The sequence below is a fragment of the Alosa pseudoharengus genome, unplaced genomic scaffold (genome assembly GCF_046254945.1).
Source record: "Alosa pseudoharengus isolate Yale_2024_CS ecotype anadromous, Long Island Sound unplaced genomic scaffold, YU_APseudo_1.1 YU_APseudo_1.1_scf_14, whole genome shotgun sequence".
Taxonomy (NCBI): domain Eukaryota; kingdom Metazoa; phylum Chordata; class Actinopteri; order Clupeiformes; family Clupeidae; genus Alosa; species Alosa pseudoharengus.
In genome coordinates, this window is record NW_027468609.1 from 4,120,167 (window position 1) to 4,140,414 (window position 20,248).

Sequence of the window (20,248 nt, forward strand, 5' to 3'; positions counted from 1 at the left end):
ACACAGACACAGAGTCCTACACACACAGAGAGACAAATACAGCGCGTGAACAGGGAACTCACACAGAACCGTTTTCATGAATTCATGGCACGAGTAGAAGCAGACTTCCCAGGCTGGAGCTGCTAACTGATGGGATTTGGTGAGTTTTGCGTGCATTCACTGGGCATTCACTGAGCATTCACTGAGCATTCACTGGGCATTCAATGGGCTGAAAATAATTTCTGTAACAGTGAACAGCTGAGAAACTCAGTCACATGATGCCTCTGCCTGTCCTTCCTTCTCTCTTCCTCACCCTTTCTTTTTCACCTCAATTCTTCCTCTCATCCTCTTTCTTGTCTTTCATTCTCTCTCCCCTTCTATCTCCCTCAATTCCAAATAATATCATTCTCTCTCTCCCTCAGTTCCAAATCATATCATTCTCTCTCTCCCCTTCTATCTCCCTCAATTCCAAATCATATCATTCTCTCTCTCCCTCAGTTCCAAATCATATCATTCTCTCTCTCCCCTTCTATCTCCCTCAATTCCAAATAATATCATTCTCTCTCTCCCTCAGTTCCAAATCATATCATTCTCTCTCTCCCCTTCTATCTCCCTCAGTTCCAAATCATATCATTCTCTCTCTCCCTCAATTCCAAATCATTTCATTCTCTCTCTCTCACTTTCTCTAAGTGTCACTCTTCCTCATTCGCTCTTTTTTCTCTGTTCTTTCATCATTGTTGTAATTTTTGACACTTTCTCCCTTTACACCTATCTCTCTATCTATCTCTACTCCCCCCCCCACCCACACACACACAGACACTCCTTCCTGTCCCATTTGCTTTCTGTCTCTAGAATATGTCTCGCTACAATGCCTTTTTAAGGAAAGGCATGAAAGCAATCAGTTGATTTCATTAAACATTTGCTCTTATCTGTCACAAACCAAGACCACTTTTGACTTATTTTCTCTATCTCTGCGGGATATTGGACATGGACACACACACACACACACACACACACACACACACACACACACACAAGCACTCTCACTCTCTCTATCACACACACACACACACACACACACACACACACACAAGCACTCTCACTCTCTCTATCACACACACACACACACACACACACACACACACACACACACACACACACACAAGCACTCTCACTCTCTCTATCACACACACACACACACACACACACACACACAAGCACTCTCACTCTCTCTATCACACACACACACACACACATATGCACACACAGACACATGCTCACACACACACACACACACACACACACACACACACACACACACACACACACAGAGGCAGAGTGAGGATGCATGGAGTTGAAATTCCCCCTGCATGCGAGCCCCTGGGCTAGGAGCTGTTGGAACATGGAGGAATTTGAATGTAAATGCCTTCAGTGCAAGAGGAGAGGAGAGGAGAGGAGAGGAGAAGAGAGGAGAGGAGCCCCCACTCTGGCATTCATCCGCTGAGCCGCTGCCAGCCAGTGTGCCCAGAGAAGCTGACAATAAGCCCTGTGAGAACGCCAGGGGAGAGGAGCGGAGAGGAGAGGAGAGTAGAGAGAGAGACCGAGAGAGAGATGGAGAGAGGGAGAGAAAGAGACAGAGAAGGAGGGAGAGAGAGATGGAGAGAGGGAGATAAATAAAGAGATGGAGAGAGAGGGAGAGTGACAGAGATGAGAGGGGAAGAGAGAAAGAGAGAGGGAGAGAGGGATAGAAAGAGACAGAGAAGGAGGGAGAGAGAGAGATGGAGAGAGGGAGAGAAATAAAGAGATGGAGAGAGAGGGAGAGTGACAGAGATGGAGAGAGGAAGAGAGAAAGAGAGAGAGAGGGAGAGAGAGAAAGAGAGGGGGAGAGAGAGTGGGAGAGGACATGGAAGCAGATAAGGGAGTCTGTGGTGCTCCAGGAGTGGGTGACAGGTCCATCAGTGAAACTTTAATGGCGATGTGGCCAAGGTTATTAAAGCGAGATGAGAAAATGCGACTGCTCTTGAAGCCCACAGTTAGACAACCACACACAGCGCTCTATGTGCTGCTTAGAGTCCCAAGACCAAGAGAGGTCTAACCATTAACAGGTCTTAATCTGTGGCTTTACACAGACTTGAATAATAAAGCCAGAAACACATTATTTCACATAGGTCACAAGGACAGCAGAAAATATGTGCATTTCTCAATGTTTTATTTATAAATTCAGCACGAAGCTATGTAATTGACGTCTGCACTTTATGCTAAATAGGCTAGAGTGCCCTAAGTGAGTTGGTAATGGACATTGTTGCGTCCTATAAGCAGAGGCGTCATCTCTCCCCAACTGGGTTCTTTTCGTCCAGCTGGGTTTTTAGGACACCCTTCAAAAATAGATCACAGGACGTCCGTTTGAATTTTGATCCGAAACGGCTCTTTAAACTCCCCTTGCACAGTGACAGATCCCACAGCTGTTTGTCTTCCAGAGAATCTGTCTGTCACCAGTGCTCACCAACACTCGTGAATTTTATAATCAGTTCATAAATACTGCGCAGCATGCATGTAACAACTATAGCGAGTTTCATGAAGGCGCATTTCGTTTACAAAAAACCTTTCTAAAACTGTATGACTGAGCGCACAGCATGTGTTGTGTAGACCGGTTTGATGAGACGCGTGATGTGCGCACCAACACCCTTCTACACAGTGACCTAAATTGCTACAAACCCATGCATGCGTTTCAACACCCACTCCCACGCACACGACCAAGACTCGTCGAATACTTCAGTGTAACTCTTGCCATGTTGAGCTGCATTCTGAGAGCTTCAACCCAGCCAAGTATGGCGTGGTAGCAGCGGTCATCTTACAGCGTTTCCACCAGTGACTGCACCAAAATGAATCATACCGACCGAGCTCAATGAGGTAGAAATGTGCAAAGAATGAGGATGCGTTGTTTTTCAAGGTAGGTAGGGCAGAAATCTGCTTACCTGGGTGGAATCTTACGGCACTACTGGACACAGAACACGTTCGCCCTTTATCTTTACGCGCGGCTTCCCGGCATCTCAGGGCTCGCGAGCCACAGAAGAGTACGTCGCTCTTTCACCAGTGAATGGTCCCGTAAGTGGATTCCAATCCCTGCACTTCTTGGAGGGCTGGTCGGGCGACTGAATGGACTCGCCGACGTTTAGAGTAGGATGTCTAAATGTAAGACGGCGTGGACAGCTCCGGTGCTGAATTCTTAATTGTTGCGTTCCTTTGACTTCCAGAGGACTTGCAACGGTGCTGCAAGAGAATGTAGAAACCGCCCGTTCGGAGGCTCGAGCTGAATAAAGATATGCAGGACAAAAACAAAGTTGAATCGACGGCGCTGTCTGTGTGACCTCCACGAACACACAGCTTTCACGAGTTGTCGAATCCATATGAGGCGCCGGATGGCAACTTGCTGTCAGTCAGAAAGCCGTGCGTCATCATTGGTCAGAATCTCTCCTCTGAAAAAATGACGTCCATTAGCATTCTGTTCGATCTAAGGAATAATGAGATGTGTCGAGCTTCGCCATAGACTGTGGCTGCAATAAAATCAATAATCTATTTAAATGTCTAACATCTATAGAGGACGAATGCTTGAGGTGGAAAAAAAGGTGGGTGTATCGATATCAGCAAATGTATCAGCTGATTATATATTATAGATTATATTGATCTTTACAGTGACCAGGGGCGGACCTGCCATTAGGCATGGTCAGGCAATTGCCTGGGGCCTCGGCCACCAGGGGGCCTCGTCATCCCCGTATCGTATTTCGTTTTTTTTTTTAAATAAATGATCACCGCATCCAAACAATATATTCTAATATAATAATCCATAATAAAGATTGAAAAAATATTTTGCCTCATGACTGCTCATAAACTCATCATAAAATCAAATGACTGCAGGTCCGCTTTCTGTCACCATAGCAGCAACTAGCTATGAACAAGGTCTTGGTGAGGTGTGGAGTTGAGCGATTGACAGCAGCCATGAAACGTTTCCAGAGTGGAAGTGATAAAAGAAAAAGAAAAAGCGAGGAGGAAGAATTTAGAAAGAAATTGCCTAAATTAACCAACTTCTTCCAGTCGAAGAATTCTTCCACGGAAGAAAGTAATTTGGATAGCTCTTGTAGCTTAGGCCTACTAGGCCTACATAGCCTATTCTACTGATGATGATGATGATTATGATGTTGATCTAAGTGAAACAGTCGTGAGGGATCACTGTCACTGCCGAAGTCCGCACTGGTGCTGTTGGTGCTGCTACGGACACCATTTCAGTAGCAGAAGCTTTCGGTGCAAACGAAACCAGTACGTGAGTAGCCCTAACACAATACCTAGCACTAGGCTACAGTTATCAGTGACGACCCTGCGTTATGGCCAGACACCGTAAGAGATGCAGAGCTAGTTGAAATCGTTAAAAAAAAAGGCCCTGTGCAAATTAAGAACTTTGAAGCCCAAGAAGACTATTTGGGGATTTTATCATGTAAATAAAGTATTCTGGTGTACTCCGAGAAGAAAATAAAGGGAACAAAATGCCCAAACCAATGGTAGAAAACATTTTGAAATTGTTTTGAAAAGTTAAAATAGCTTTTTTCAATTGATAGCCTAAGGCACTTTTAACTATATGACTATATGACATTTAACTATATTTTCACTGTATTACCAATATCTGTAGTTTCATTGCTTCTAGGCATAGTTCTAATTGCAGAAACTTGCCATATAATTAATATTTAAGTATGAAATATAATTTATAATTAGCCCCTGAGCACACGCGGAATGATAGGAGATGGCAGAAAAGAGTACCGGCAACTTAGTGGAGTTGCCAATTGCCTCAGTTAGGGGTTTGCATGGACGTCACGTTCTGGGCGGTAACCCAGTTGCATGGCCATGTTGGAGATACTCGGAGTAAAGAACTGAATGAAGTACAATGGAGTATTATGCACTTTGGATATCTTACGTGATTGTAGCGTGTCTAAACAACAGAAAAGCTCATCAAAACGCGTCCAAGATGCAAAGGCATATAGCGCAGGACTTGGACCACAAGTAAAGACGCAATATTTCGAGAAATGGTTTATTGGCAGCGCAGATCCATATGAGTTGGGTGAGGGAGACGCAGTACCAAGTCCGACCACAAGCGCCCCCCCTTCCTCTGATAACTTCTGGCAATATTCTCCTTTCTCCCTGTTTTTTTAATAACTTTTGGAAGTTGATACCTACTCCAGATGTTTTTATGGATGAAGAAAGATGCAGTATAAACTAGCCCTGAGAGACCCACATTCCCAGCTCCAATCCCACATCCTCAGCTCCACATCCTCAGCTCCAATCCCACATCCTCAGATCCACATCCTCAGCTCCAATCCCACATCCTCAGATCCACATCCTCAGCTCCAATCCCACATCCTCAGCTCCACATCCCCAGCTCCAATCCCACATCCCCAGCTCCAATCCCACATCCTCAGCTCCAATCCCACATCCCCAGCTCCAATCCCACATTCTCAGCACCAATCCCACATCCTCAGCTCCAATCTCACATCCTCAGCTCCAATCCCACATTCTCAGCTCCACATCCTCAGCTCCAATCCCACATCCTCAGCTCCACATCCTCAGCTCCAATCCCACATCCTCAGCTCCAATCCCACATCCCCAGCTCCAATCCCACATCCTCAGCTCCACATCCTCAGCTCCAATCCCACACCCCCAGCTCCAATCCCACATTCTCAGCACCAATCCCACATCCTCAGCTCAAATCTCACATCCTCAGCTCCAATCCCACATTCTCAGCTCCACATCCTCAGCTCCAATCTCACATCCTCAGCTCCACATCCTCAGCTCCAATCCCACATCCTCAGCTCCACATCCTCAGCTCCAATCCCACATCCTCAGCTCCACATCCTCAGCTCCACATCCCCAGCTCTAAGCCCTCGTGCCCAAGTGGCGGTCCTGCATAGCCCCATCCAACGCTCCGTCTTGCATCTCCCAGTGCACCGGCGTAAATGGAGCAGCATGCATTATTGATGCTGAAGTAAAGGCATACTGACCAGCAGGTCTGTCTGGGAGGCCCCTCGTGTGTTGAGGCAGTGGAGGGAAATGCTGGACAACACTGTCAATAGTGAACAGAGGCATGTAGGTCTGAGTTACCCATGACAGGAGGTGACAGGCAAACAGATCTGTGTGACAGATCTAGACCTAAAATGTAAAATATAAATTCAGCTGTTAGGATAGGTTAGGGTCACATGGTGTGTGTGTGTGACCGTTAACGTCACTGAATTGGAGTAGTAAGGCTGCCCCTGACCAGACAGCAATATAGGCGGAGGTGTGTTTGGGGTCGTGCCCTGCGGCCCAGTTTCCAAGGGGAGGGGATCATGCTCTGTTCAGTATGTCAGCCCATGTCACAGCAGTACTCGCAGCACACAGGAAATGAGTACATGAGCACACAGGACATGAGTACATGTTACAGCACACAGGACATGAGTACATGTTACAACACACAGGACATGAGTACATGTTACAGCACACAGGACATGAGTACATGTTACATGAGCACACAGGACATGAGTACATGATACAGCTCTCAGGGAATGTGTTCAACATGGAGTCTGTTACACTGTGATAATGACAGCCTCTCACCACCAATCCATCTCCATTGTCATCGTCACTGATAGTTACTCCATTTTTTTCGAATTCTTTCTTTTTTGTCATTGAGAGAGTGTTTCTGTCCAGCCTCTCAGTGGCTATCTTCCACGTGGACAAGCAAGCTACACCTGGCACGTAACTGAATCGTTTCGAGAGTAAAAATCGACTGGTCTAATGTGAATGTGCGCGGCACTATCACATCTGGTGGCCACTTCCACTGAATGTAGTGGAAGCAAATGGTTAACATCACAAGCATAACACTTAGGGCTGTAACGATTTACGATTCGAAACCGAAATCGCGACATTCATATCCACGATACTGTGTCGCGGTGTGAAAAGGCAGAATCGCGACACACCCTTTCTAGTGTTTCACGCAGTGCTTTGCAGCTTATGCGGCCGCAACCCACAACTCCCGCTTTACTTATCGGTAGCCTACGTTGTCCAAAAACAAATAAAAAAATAAATAATAATTTCATACCTCTCCTTCCTTGCTTTCATTGTAGACTATGTGTGCAACTTTACCAAACAGTATAGAAGTAAACCCCCTCTCCTTGCCCCGCTCTCTCTCGCGCTCCCTCCCTCTCACTCTCCCTCCCTCTCCTGCTCAATGAACACGCGCGACTTAAATAAAACATTCACAATCGTGAAAGCAAGGACGCATAGACGACTAGCTAAATTACTATTAAATCCGCTTAGCATCATTAGCATGCTGCACATATTTGTTTAAAACTCTTTGAAAGTTGCAACTTCAAACGCATTGAAGTTGACTGATCATCTCAATACCAACGTTTCCCAAAAGGGCCTGTCCCAAGGAGAACAAGTATTACCTTGAAACTTAAACACACATGGGGAAACTGAACAGTCCAATCAGTAGACTATGATAGGCTAAGCTATATGCTACTTTGTTTACAATATTTCCAGGCTTCAACCAGACAGCTGAATTAAAGAGGTAGAGTTGTAATAAAAAATAGTAGGCCTAGGCTATAAAGTGTGCTGTCATAAATATCAGTCATTCAGAAAAATATTTTTATACCAGGATATAAAATAATAGATATATTATATTGTAATCCTCTGGTGTTCTAAGGGAGGCTATTAAAATTTTATTTAATAAAATGTCTAGCCCCCCCCCCCCCCCCCCCCCCAAAAAAAGGGGAAAAAAAGAAAAATCGAGATTCTTATCGAACCGTGGGTCAAAAATCGTGATATAAACCGAATCGTGAGGTTGGTGTATCGTTACAGCCCTAGTAACACTTCAGTTACGTGCTTGGTGCGTCCACTCATCTTCCTCCTCCTCCTCCTCCTCCTCCTCACCAGCCCTGCCTCTGGGCAATACTCTTCCCATTAGTGGCCATTTGGCAGGCGGACAGACAGACACCTCAACCCTATAGCCTCCGCCGACAGTGTGGGCCAGCTCTCTGATGGATGGATGTGTGTGTGTGTGTGTGTGTGTGTTTGTATGTGTGTGTGTGAGTGAGTGGTGAGGGCAAAATGCAATGGTGGCCAATACTGCGGTCAGGAGCATAATAACAAATGATGGTGATCAGAGTAATTTTATTATCATTAATGCCAGAACAAGACGCATGGCTTTGCTGGCAACTCTCTCCATTGGGCTCATGGAGGAGGACGAGGATGTATGTGTGTGTGTCTGTGTGTGTGTGTGTGTGTTTGTGTGTGTGTGTGTGTGTGTGTGTGTGTGTGTGTGTGTGTGTGTGTTTGTGTGTGTGTGTCTGTGTGTGTGTGTTTGTGTTTGTGTGTTTTTGTGTGTGTGTGTGTATGTGTGTGTGTGTGTGTGTGTGTGTGTGTGTGTGTGTGTGTTAGTGTGTTCGTGGGTGTGGTGATCCTTGGCCCCTCATGTGCCTTAGCACCTTCATAAAGAGAGCACTGACTGGATTATTTCTGTAATAATTGGATTAATGGAATTATTGCATTATTAAACTCTGTTAATGGATACTGAATGGATTATTAAACTTGTAAACAAATTGTTTGTTTACATTTTGCCTACATCACAAAGTCGGTCTCCATCCTGTGGCAGGTGTCATGGTAACCTATGGTGACTGGAAACACTGTACTGTAACATTTTGCACTAGTAAAAGCAAGACTTCTTCATTAGTGTTGTAGTGAAACATTCCAAAGTGTATGTATTTTAACATTCCAGAGTGCATGTATTTTTACATTCATTTTAATCATCACCCCAGCCTTTGATCATGCCAAACCTTTTGTCCACCAAACTGCTCTTGTGACTTTTGTCAATCAAATGACCCATTGATGAGTCACATGACCCATTGATACGATCACGAGAACCACATGAGGACACATGACGACAATCAATTGATGATGAGTCCTTTCCTCTTGAAACAATCAAACAGGGTGGGCTACGTTTTAAATGCAGAGGGAAGACGCAGCTCAGGAGGTGCAGTTGGCCGCCGCCATAAGCGGTCAGCTACGCTGGCCTCCGAGCTCGTAGTTCTAACACCATTGTTAACCAATAAATGTTTCACCATGTTCTCAGTTTTCAAACCTGCCTCTGTCTGCTTGCACTCAATGTTTTCCTTGCTCCAACCGTGAGGCCTATTTAAGGGCAAATACCATTAGGCCTTTTAAAATGCAGAGTTCTATGATGTGGATGATGAGATAATTTCAAATAAGGAGCTTGCAGTATGCAATACACAAGATGAACGGGTCAACCAATTCTACTGAATCTCTGACACCGAGGTGGTTGTTCTCCCACAGGGTGGGAGGAAGTGGTCACTTGATGAAATCATGACGACCTTTAACCTTAACCTGTCAGAAATGATGTGATGGCACACAAAGACCCCTTATATGCACCTTAAAAATAGAGCACTCCAAAGAGTCCACGAGGCTTTAAAAAGGCATCTCTCATGAAAGGACAGCAGCAAAGCATTCTCTGCAACAAAGGATTAGCCTCAAGCACAAAATGACACAAAAAAACACAACTAAGAAGTGTCCTAATTTAGTACAGAGCACGTTGTGTGCCCTGCATTTGAAGTCAATCATTGCCTTATATTGAGCAGACTTTAAAGCGACCAGTCCAAGCAGCAGGCTTTGCCCTGTGAATGACCTGCATTAATACAAATCATATCGGATGTGATGCAACATCAGGATCCAACTCCTCCAATTGACCACTTCACCGCAGGCTGGACACTACCCCATAATATAGCCGTAATGCTCTAATGGGTTTGAATTGCTTCCACTCATTTAGCAAAACACTTTCACTGCAACATAAGAGAAGGCATCTGGAGGTGGGCCCAGCCTGTCTCTTAAGCCTGCCAATCAAAACTAATGTGGAACTGAAATAGAACTGATCTCTCTCTCTCTCTCTCTTTTCTGCCCCCTTATGTTCTCTCTCTCTCTCTCTCTCTCTCTCTCTCTCTTTATTCCTCCCTCTCTCGTCTGAAACATGTGTCAGGTGTGTCCGTTTCAGAGTGACTTTTGTGATGTTTGTGCCACTTGTAGTCTATAGGGCGGTCAGAAGCATTTGTAATTTCTCCCCCCATCAACAGGAAGGAGTGGCGGAGCCGACTTCCTCCGAGCGCAGAGAGCTACGAGTGAAGAAAGCTCACCAGATGGTGAAGCCCAGAGCTTTAATGCAATAATTGAGACCCCTTGACTTGAGCGCTCGTCTGAGGACTCTTTGGAGTCGCCGCTCAGAGCACTCGAGCACTCGAGGGAAAGTGGCGTTCACGGCTCATTTTATTTACAATCAGGTTGCATGTGAAGCCGGCCATAAATACATCCCTGGCATGTGATGCCAAACGTGTTGCCTGGCAACCTCAGCATTCTACCCCCCAACCCACACACACACACACACACACTCAGTGGCCCACTTGTGAGCTGCAGCTTTGTGGGCTTCATGTGGAGCGACACGTCTAAATGCCAGGGGATGTGTGTGTGTGTATGTGTGTGTGTGTGTGAGAGAGAGAGCTGCCAGTAAACGGTCGTTGGCGTTCATTAGTGGAGGTGGGGCAGACCTGAGGTAACTCTGTCAACGCAGCTTTGCCTTGTCACTTAGACAGGAACAAACTGAGCCAGATGGGGTCTACAACGAGCCTCCAACATTATCAAAACCCGCCTAGAATCAGCCTGCACAACCTCAGAACCTGCCTAGAACAACCTCAGAATCAGCCTACACAACTTCAGAACCTTCCTAGAACAACCTTAGAACCAGCCTAGAACAAGCCCAGTCTAGGTTCAGCCCAGAACATGGTTAGAACTAGTCCAGTCTAGGTTCAGCCCAGAACATGGTTAGAGCCAGAACATGGTGGTTAGAACCAGCCCATTACTGGCCCTGCACAGTGAATCTGCCAGATCAGACTCAGATCCATTCTGTGGCCTCAGGCGCCGCAGAAATAACAGAGCAGAGCCTCATCATAAATGCTCATTTCTGTTTGATCACATTACGTTACATTGAGAGAGAGAGAGAAAGAGAGAAAGATGGCAAAGAACAAACGAGAGGCAATGTTTGGCAAGGAGTCCAAAGGGAGGTAGCCTACTCTACACGTTCTAAAGGGAGGTAGCCTACTCTACACGTTCTAAAGGGAGGTAGCCTACTCTACACGTTCTAAAGGGAGATGGCCTACTCTACACGTTCTAAAGGGAGATAGCCTACTCTACACGTTCTAAAGGGAGATAGCCTACTCTACACGTTATTTTATGAGGGGCCAGTGTGACGGTAGCGAAGAAGCTCTGGATGCATTTTAATGGGCTGCACCTCTGGCTTTCTGCGGAATTTGAAAAATATTGAACCGTGTGCATCTGAATGTTTAATGGATGATATATAGGCAACAAGCCTGGTGTAATGTAATAAACATTGTTTTACGTAGGTTTTAAATCATAATGCGTAATTTGATTAACATTGTGTGATCTAGCCTATTTCTCCGCTGTGAAATCAATCTTTGAATTAAAAGCCAATCTCTCCCGTGTATAATCGATTCGCTGCTCTCCCCTGCCTCGTGAGCGCGTAAGAGGCTCAGGAGAGCGGATGAGTTGGTGTGTTTTCATCCATCAGCAGATGGGCAGTGGTGTGAGTGATTTATGTATATCTAATGGGAAGAGTAATCCCTTGAATGGCAGGTATCATGTGAGATGACATGCTTTCATCTAACACCATGATGGGATGGGATCACTAATGAGCACCTTACTGCTGCATGACTGCAAACAAGCTTGTTTAGAACTGTGTTTAGAACTGTGTTTAGAACTGTGCAGTGTTTAGAACTGTATTTAGAACTGTGCTGTGTTTAGAACTGTGCTCTGTTTAGAACTGTGTTTAGAACTGTGCTGTGTTTAGAACTGTGTTTAGAACTGTGCTGTGTTTAGAACTGTGCTGTGTTTAGAACTGTGTTTAGAACTATGCTGTGTTTAGAACTGTGTTTAGAACTGTGCAGTGTTTAGAACTGTGTTTAGAGCTGTGTTTAGAACTGTGCTGTGTTTAGAGCTGTGCTGTGTTTAGAACTGTGTTTAGAACTGTGCTGTGCTTAGAACTGTGTTTAGAACTGTGCTGTGTTTAGAGCTGTGCTGTGTTTAGAACTGTGTTTTGTAGCTAAGTTGTGTTGAGCATATGCATACTTAATACTCTGACTGGAATTCAGGAAGTGGCTCTGAGGTTTTTGATGCCTGTTCTCTGAGAACGCAACATACCGGGGGCGGCATCAAGAATCAGAGCATGTATCGGCTTGTCACTCAACTGGATTTGCGATGACTGCTAAATGCCTGCCTGCCGGCTGGACTTCACGTTCGTTGGGATTTAATCAGTAGAAAACTCTCTTTTGGTCTCCTCATGTAAAACAACCTTGGGTTTGTGATAGGCGCATTATAAACATTTGTTTAAACATAAATTGTTAAAAACAAAACTAAAAAAAATAGCTATACTATTATTATAGCCTTTATTATTATTATTATTATTATTATTATTATTATGGAACATGGAATGATGTGTGAACATTAATAACCTCTTGGGACCTTTTTTTTTTAATCAATTATCCCTATTGCTTTCATCAGGGACAGCTGAAGGGCTTGTATGCATGGTTCTCTCTACTTGGATCTGTGGTGCTGCCTCCCGGCCTGCAGACGAATGGCCTGGGAGAGACGCTGCTTCCTCGTTTGCCGTAATAGAGCGGGGGTCTAAGTGGATTAGATCAGTAATGCTGAAATGTGATAGAGACGAGCGAGCTCGCTTCTGCTCCCCACCGCCCTGTCTCTCTACAGCATCCTGGACATTAGTCCAGAGTGGTGGGCCAGGCTTCCTGTTGGACTCACGCCAACAGATAGCTTCCGGTGTCATGACAACGCCCAGGAAAAGGGCAATAACGAATCTCACGGCTTATGGGCTGTATTGAGCACTGGGCAAATGAATTAACGCCAGTATTTAGAACAAATGTGTACTCTTCCTGGACTAAGTGTACACTAAGCCAGATATGAATTTTATGCATTGATCTCTATAGATCTGTTTTTGTCTGGACTTGATTGTTAATGCACCCAAAAGCTTTTTCAAGATCAATTTCATTTGGTGACTGATCTTTTCCTACAGTATGCACTGACTGAGAGTCCAGGTGAGGAACCATGAGCTTCAGTGGGATTGATGAGTGATGGCCGGTCCAAGGGAAATTCCGTGCAGATTGACGAACGTCAACAATTCCATTAAATCGGTTTCTTGATTCAGCGGCTCAAACACGGGTCAGGGCACTAGAAGATATCTACGAACACACAGAAATGGCCGCCATCGTTAGTCATCCCTGCGGCCAGTCTCTGTCCCAGTCTCCTCCAATCCGTCCGCTACTCTCAGGGGCGACGCGGGGCAGACACTGGACAGGGGAGCGAGGTCAGAGGTCAGAGAGCCCACAGCGTCCACTAGCAGTCCAGCCGTGTGTTATACAGCAGCGTCCACTAGCAGCCCAGCCGTACAGCAGCGTCCACTAGCAGCATCCACTAGCAGCCCAGTCGTGTGTTATACAGCAGCGTCCACTAGCAGCCCAGCCGTACAGCAGCGTCCACTAGCAGCATCCACTAGCAGCCCAGTCGTGTGTTATACAGCAGCGTCCACTAGCAGCCCAGCCGTGTGTTATACAGCAGCGTCCACTAGCAGCCTAGCCGTACAGCAGCGTCCACTAGCAGCATCCACTAGCAGCCCAGTCGTGTGTTATACAGCAGCGTCCACTAGCAGCCCAGCCGTACAGAAGCGTCCACTAGCAGTCCAGTCGTGTGTTATACAGCAGCGTCCACTAGCAGCCCAGTCGTGTGTTATACAGCAGCGTCCACTAGCAGCATCCACTAGCAGTCCAGTCGTGTGTTATACAGCAGCGTCCACTAGCAGCCCAGTCGTGTGTTATACAGCAGCGTCCACTAGCAGCATCCACTAGCAGTCCAGTCGTGTGTTATACAGCAGAGTCCACTAGCAGCATCCACTAGCAGTCCAGTCGTGTGTTATACAGCAGCGTCCACTAGCAGCGTCCACTAGCAGTCCAGTCGTGCTATTAGCCTTGCAGCGTACACTAGCGACGGAGAGGCCTACACATCACACCTGACCACAAGCGTCCATCAGCACCAACAGGATCGGGAGGGGGAGGGGGTGGCTATTTATTTATTTCTGCTGCAGTGGCAGTCTACACCGCAACCCAATGCTGCTGCACACATCCATCTCAGCCGGCTATAAAAATGATTCCAAATGAGGTTGGCGTATTCACCCAGAGACTGAGGGGCCGAGAGTGATTAAATCAATGATAAGAGCCTCACACGCCATGTACAATCGACCAGCCAGGAGGGACTATGAGATTTAAAAATCCCGAGCAGAAAAGAAATAGAAAACAAAAGAGTGGAACACACAAGAATAGAACAGAATTAGAAAATAATTAAGAAAGCCGCCACTATGGTGAAAACTATGGCTGGGTTGATTTGTTTAGATCCAGTGATTGATCCAATTGCTGCCTTGACAACGCTACGTCATGACTTCGGTACTCCATAGAATAGAATAGTTATATCCGAGTTTCAGTGAAATAGATTTACTGGGTGTAACATACTTCATCACAAAAAAGCACAACTAAAAGCATGGTTATGACAACCCTAAGTTTTTCTCAGGGCTCCGATTAGGATGCACTAGTCTTGAAAGTGGGGAGTTCTTTATAAGAATGGTCTTCATAAGTAACTTGAAATCTCAGCACTATATACTGTAAGATGTGAGCCTGATCTGTTATTGAGAATGGCTCTGTATGATATCCAGGGTCATGGTTTAGGAGCGTGCTCAGTTCATTAGCTTCCCCTCCTCCACTGCACCAGGATGTGGGGGATTAAGCGTGTTTGGGAGGCACGGTGGCTTGTCTTCCAGTTGTCTGTTGATATACAAGCATGTGTGTAACTATGCTTCATACTCCATATCTGCACTGGGACTGCAGACAAGAGTGTGTGTGTGTGTGTTTGTGTGTATATGTGTGTAACTATGCTTCATACTCCATATCTGCACTGGGACTGCAGACAAGAGTGTGTGTGTGTGTGTGTGTGTGTGTGTGTGTGTGTTTGTGTGTATATGTGTGTAACTATGCTTCATACTCCATATCTGCACTGGGACTGCAGACAGAGTGTGTGTGTGTGTGTGTGTGTATGTGTGCGTATGTATATGTGTGTAACTATGCTTCATACTCCATATCTGCACTGAGACTGCAGACAAGTCCATCTTCTCCTCTCTGGACAAGTGTATGAGTTTAGATTCTATCCAAGTCTTTGCTCTTTTTATGACAGGAGTCATATATACTGAGAGTGTGGGTTCTCTAGTTAGAAGAATTACTAGTGCAGAAAAGGTGTATGAACATTATGGGATAGATCATTGCTATTCTTTATGGTAATTCAAATGAAACTTCCAAAAGTGTCATACAGTAGGAATGAGTTTGACACGGTGTGAAGCACTGTGTCATTTTTAGCACAGTGAGAAGCACACTGTGCTGTCGGATGAGTTTGTTTCTCTCTCACACACACACACACACACACACACACAAACACACACTGTGCTGTCGGATGAGTTTGTTTGATGAAATAGTGCACATCTTCTATAGTAGCATAGACTCAGCTGTCATCTTTACAATATATGTGCTCTCTCTCACACACACACAAACACACACGAGCGCACGTTGAATGTGCGTTCATATGCATCCAAATCTATTTCCAGCAGTCGGGAAGCGAGACACACACACACATACACACACACAGAGAGTTGCACAAGTTGTTCATATGCATCCAAATCTATTTCCAGCAGTCGGGAAGCGAGACACACACACACATACACACACACAGAGAGTTGCACAAGTTGTTCATATGCATCCAAATCTATTTCCAGCAGTCGGGAAGCGAGACACACACACACACACACACACACACACACACAGAGAGTTGCACAAGTTGTTCATATGCATCTAAATCTATTTCCAGCAGTCGGGAAGCGAGACACACACACACACACACACACACACACAGAGAGTTGCGAAGTGGGCCACGGCCTTCTGTATTTCAGCCCAGACGAATGTGTGCAGGAATAGAAAGGCCTTCATGTGGCTCTTTTTATGTGTATTTGATGATACACACACACACACACACACACACACAGACACACACACACAGGCAGACACACACATATACACACAGACACACACACACACATACAGACACACACACACACACACACACACACACACACACACACGTTAGGTGTGGAAAAGAACGTGCAGGTTAGCTGTGGACAAATGAATGAACGAACCGACAAAACTTTTTGTGGGGGGAGCAAGCTGCAGCATCCCATACCACATGTGGGTCCAATGCCTGTAAAGTTCCTGCTAGGAGAACCACATGGGGGTCCAATGCTTGCTAAGTCCCTGGTAGGAGAACCACATGGGGGTCCAGTGCCTGCTAAGTCCCTGGTTGCAGAGTATAAGTATATGTTGGTCATTCTAGCAAACCAGTATGACCAGCTTGACAGGCTGGTCACCAGCATGACCATCTTGCACCAGCTGTATCCCACAAGACAGGCTGGTCACACCAGCATGACCAGCCTCCTCAGATGGTCACGCCAGCATATCCAGCTGGTGGCCCTACCAGCTACACCAGCAAAGACCAGCAAGAGCTGGAAGAAAACCAGCAAAGACCAGCTAAAATCAGCTTAAACCAGCTACCAGCATAAGCTGGTTTCTAGCTGTTTTTTTCAGCAGGGTATATACTCTTTTGATCCCGTGAGGGAAATTTGTTCTCTGCATTTATTCCAACCCTCCGGTTACAAGTCCGAAGCGCTAACCAGTAGGCCACGGCTGCCTAGAGAACCATATGCGGGTCCAATGCCTATTGAGTCCCTGGTAGGAGAACCATATGCGGATCAAAACGAAGAATCCTGCCTGGTGACGAGGATCAACGGGCGACCCATTGGTTTGACGGCCCAGTTGGTGGATTAAGGGTAGGCCATATCTGTAGAGAGCACACACAAACACACACACACACACACACACACACACACATATACACACGCATACAGTACACATCACACACACACATCAAATACACACATGCATACACACATCACACACACACACACATCACATACACACACGCATACACACATCACACACAAACACACACAAACACACACACACACACACATCACATGCACACACACATACACACATCACACATCACACACACATATATACAGACAAACACAAACACACACACACGCATGCATGCATGCAACACACGCCACACACACATACATACAACACACACACACACCACACATATCAGGTTGGTCAGTAGGAACCTCAATGTGGGGAGGCCAGGGGGTAGCCAGGTTGGTATGTAGGAACCTCGATATTGTGGAGGCCAGGGGGTTGCCAGGTTGGTCAGTAGAAACCTCATTGTGGGGAGGCCAGGGGGTTGCCAGGTTGATCTGTCAAGATCACCCATCAGTGTACTATCCACCTCGAGAGTTTCCATCATGCCCAGGGATATGCTGGCCAGCCACTTCCACCCAGTGGAGAGTTCCCATCATGCCCAGGCATATGCTGGCCAGCCACTTCCACCCAGTGGAAATTAGCCATTTAGAGACAGTTTACTTCAATTATTTGAATATGTGTTGCACAGGGCCCATGCTTCTGCTTCGTGGTTCGCACTATAAATACTTTGGATGGGTTGCTTGAGCCTCTTCTTCACAAACCAGCTCTCTCACACACCTTCTGCTGCTGCTCTGAGGAGACTTATTCCCAGGTGTGGAATATCACTCCCCAGGTGTGGAAGTGTGAGATGAGAGATGTGTTTGATGTGTCAGGTGACAGGTGTTACTTGAGTTTCTAGCAGGGGCGGACCTGCCATTAGGCATGGTCAGGCAATTGCCTGGGGCCTCGGCCACCAGGGGGCCTCGTCATCCCCGTATCGTATTTCGTTTTTTTTTTTTAAATAAATGATCACCGCATCCAAACAATATATTCTAATATAATAATCCATAATAAAGATTGAAAAATATTTTGCCTCATGACTGCTCATAAACTCATCATAAAATCAAATGACTGCAGGTCCGCTTTCTGTCACCATAGCAGCAACTAGCTATGAACGAGGTCTTGGTGAGGTGTGGAGTTGAGCGATTGACAGCAGCCATGAAACGTTTCCAGAGTGGAAGTGATAAAAGTAAAAGAAAAAGCGAGGAGGAAGAATTTAGAAAGAAATTGCCTAAATTAACCAACTTCTTCCAGTCGAAGAATTCTTCCACGGAAGAAAGTAATTTGGATAGCTCTTGTAGCTTAGGCCTACTAGGCCTACATAGCCTATTCTACTGATGATGATGATGATTATGATGTTGATCTAAGTGAAACAGTCGTGAGGGATCACTGTCACTGCCGAAGTCCGCACTGGTGCTGTTGGTGCTGCTACGGACACCATTTCAGTAGCAGAAGCTTTGGGTGCAAACGAAACCAGTACGTGAGTAGCCCTAACACAATACCTAGCACTAGGCTACAGTTATCAGTGACGACCCTGTGTTATGGCCAGACACCGTAAGAGATGCAGAGCGAGTTGAAATCGTTAAAAAAGGCCCTGTGCAAATTAAGAACTTTGAATTCCCCAAAAATGCAGATAAACCACCCAGAAGATTCACGGTTGAACATGATTACATGACCATGAAAAATGGAGAGAAAAAAACAGAAAATGGCTAGTTTATTCGGTCAGTGCAGACGCTGTTTATTGTTTTGGATGTCGGCTTTTTGGAAGATCGATCGAACACCTCATTTAGTTTGCACGCACACACTCACTCTCACTCTCTCTCTCTCCCTCTCTTCTACACATAGCCTACACGGACAGACTCTCATACAGTACATAGCTACATAGAGTATATTCACACACAGAGACGCCAAACCCCTAGCCTACTCTCTCTCTCTCTCTCTCTCTCTCACACACACACACACACAGACCATTCATAATTGTAATACTTTCAAAGGTTTTTACTAATGTTTTTTTAAATGTCATCTATGGCATTAAATATTTGTTGTATTTGAGTATGCCTCAGCGTCCCATTATTACAGAAAAAAGTGTGTTTTAGTTTTAGGGTTGTGGTGTGTGTGTGTGTGTGTGTGTGTGTGGGGGGGGGGGGGTTGGGAGGGGCCTCGGGATCTTTGCCTTGGGCCTCAAAGTGTCCAGGTCCGCCCCTGGTTTCTAGGAAGAGTCTTTTGCTGGATGGAAGTCTTCTTTTATAGGGGCAGTGCTTGATCAAGATTTGGGTTTTATGGGGGCAGTGCTTGATCAAGAGTTGGGTTTTATGAAAAGAGGGAATTGAAAAGTTTGAGTACTCACTCGCTGAAATTAAAGTGCAAGAGGCCGGGCAAGAGCAGAGTTGGGAATAGGAGGTGGAGTGCTGTGTGTGTGTGTGTGTGTGTGTGTGTGTGGCCGGGCAAGAGTAGAGTTGGGAATAAGAGGTTGAGTGCTGCTCATCCACCATTCAGTCATCCATCACTTCAAGTCAAATCTAAATGTTATTTACAACAAGTGAGAGAAATTCCATTTTACCGAGACAGAAAAACCTTTTATCCATTTCTCCTCTTTAATATTTCATGACTCATCAGCCCATTGGAAAACATTCAGCTTTAATGATGTTGACACAATATAAATGAAGGCAGGCCATTACAGGGCAAACCATTACCCAACATGGATTTTGTTGAATTTACGACTGTGAAGGAGATGCACTTTCTGCCTCTGCCCATCTCCAAGTGAAGTGGTGGGAGGAGGAGAGGTGGACAGCCTTGCAGGCCCTCATGCCCCCAACACACACACACACACACACACACACACACACACACACACACACACACACACTCACTCACTCACTCACACACACTCACAAACTCATGTTCAGGGCTCTCATGGGGGCTTTGTTGCTGCTAGGGGCGGCTGATTTCCTGCCACTTTCACGACTCCTTATAATGTCAGTTAGGAGCTGCTGCAGATGAGACACACACACACACACACACACACACACAGTTAGGAGCTGCAGAAGAGCTTCTCCCCCCAGAGTCACCGCAGGATGATAAGAGTTATGTTGGATAGACACAGACACACACACACACATATACATGCACAGACATGTACAAACACACACACACAC

At 45.8% G+C, this 20,248-nt stretch overlaps 1 protein-coding gene across 1 annotated transcript in view; it reads right to left on the reverse strand.

Moving 5' to 3' along the window:
* The window catches only part of phf24 (PHD finger protein 24), a 52,028-nt gene extending 48,680 nt beyond the window's left edge, over window positions 1-3,348 (reverse strand). The window contains exon 1 of the mRNA XM_076283492.1: window positions 2,955-3,348. The gene's annotated coding sequence lies outside the window, so the exon portion shown is untranslated. The remainder of the gene's footprint in view (window positions 1-2,954) is intronic.
* Window positions 3,349-20,248: the final 16,900 nt, after the last annotated feature.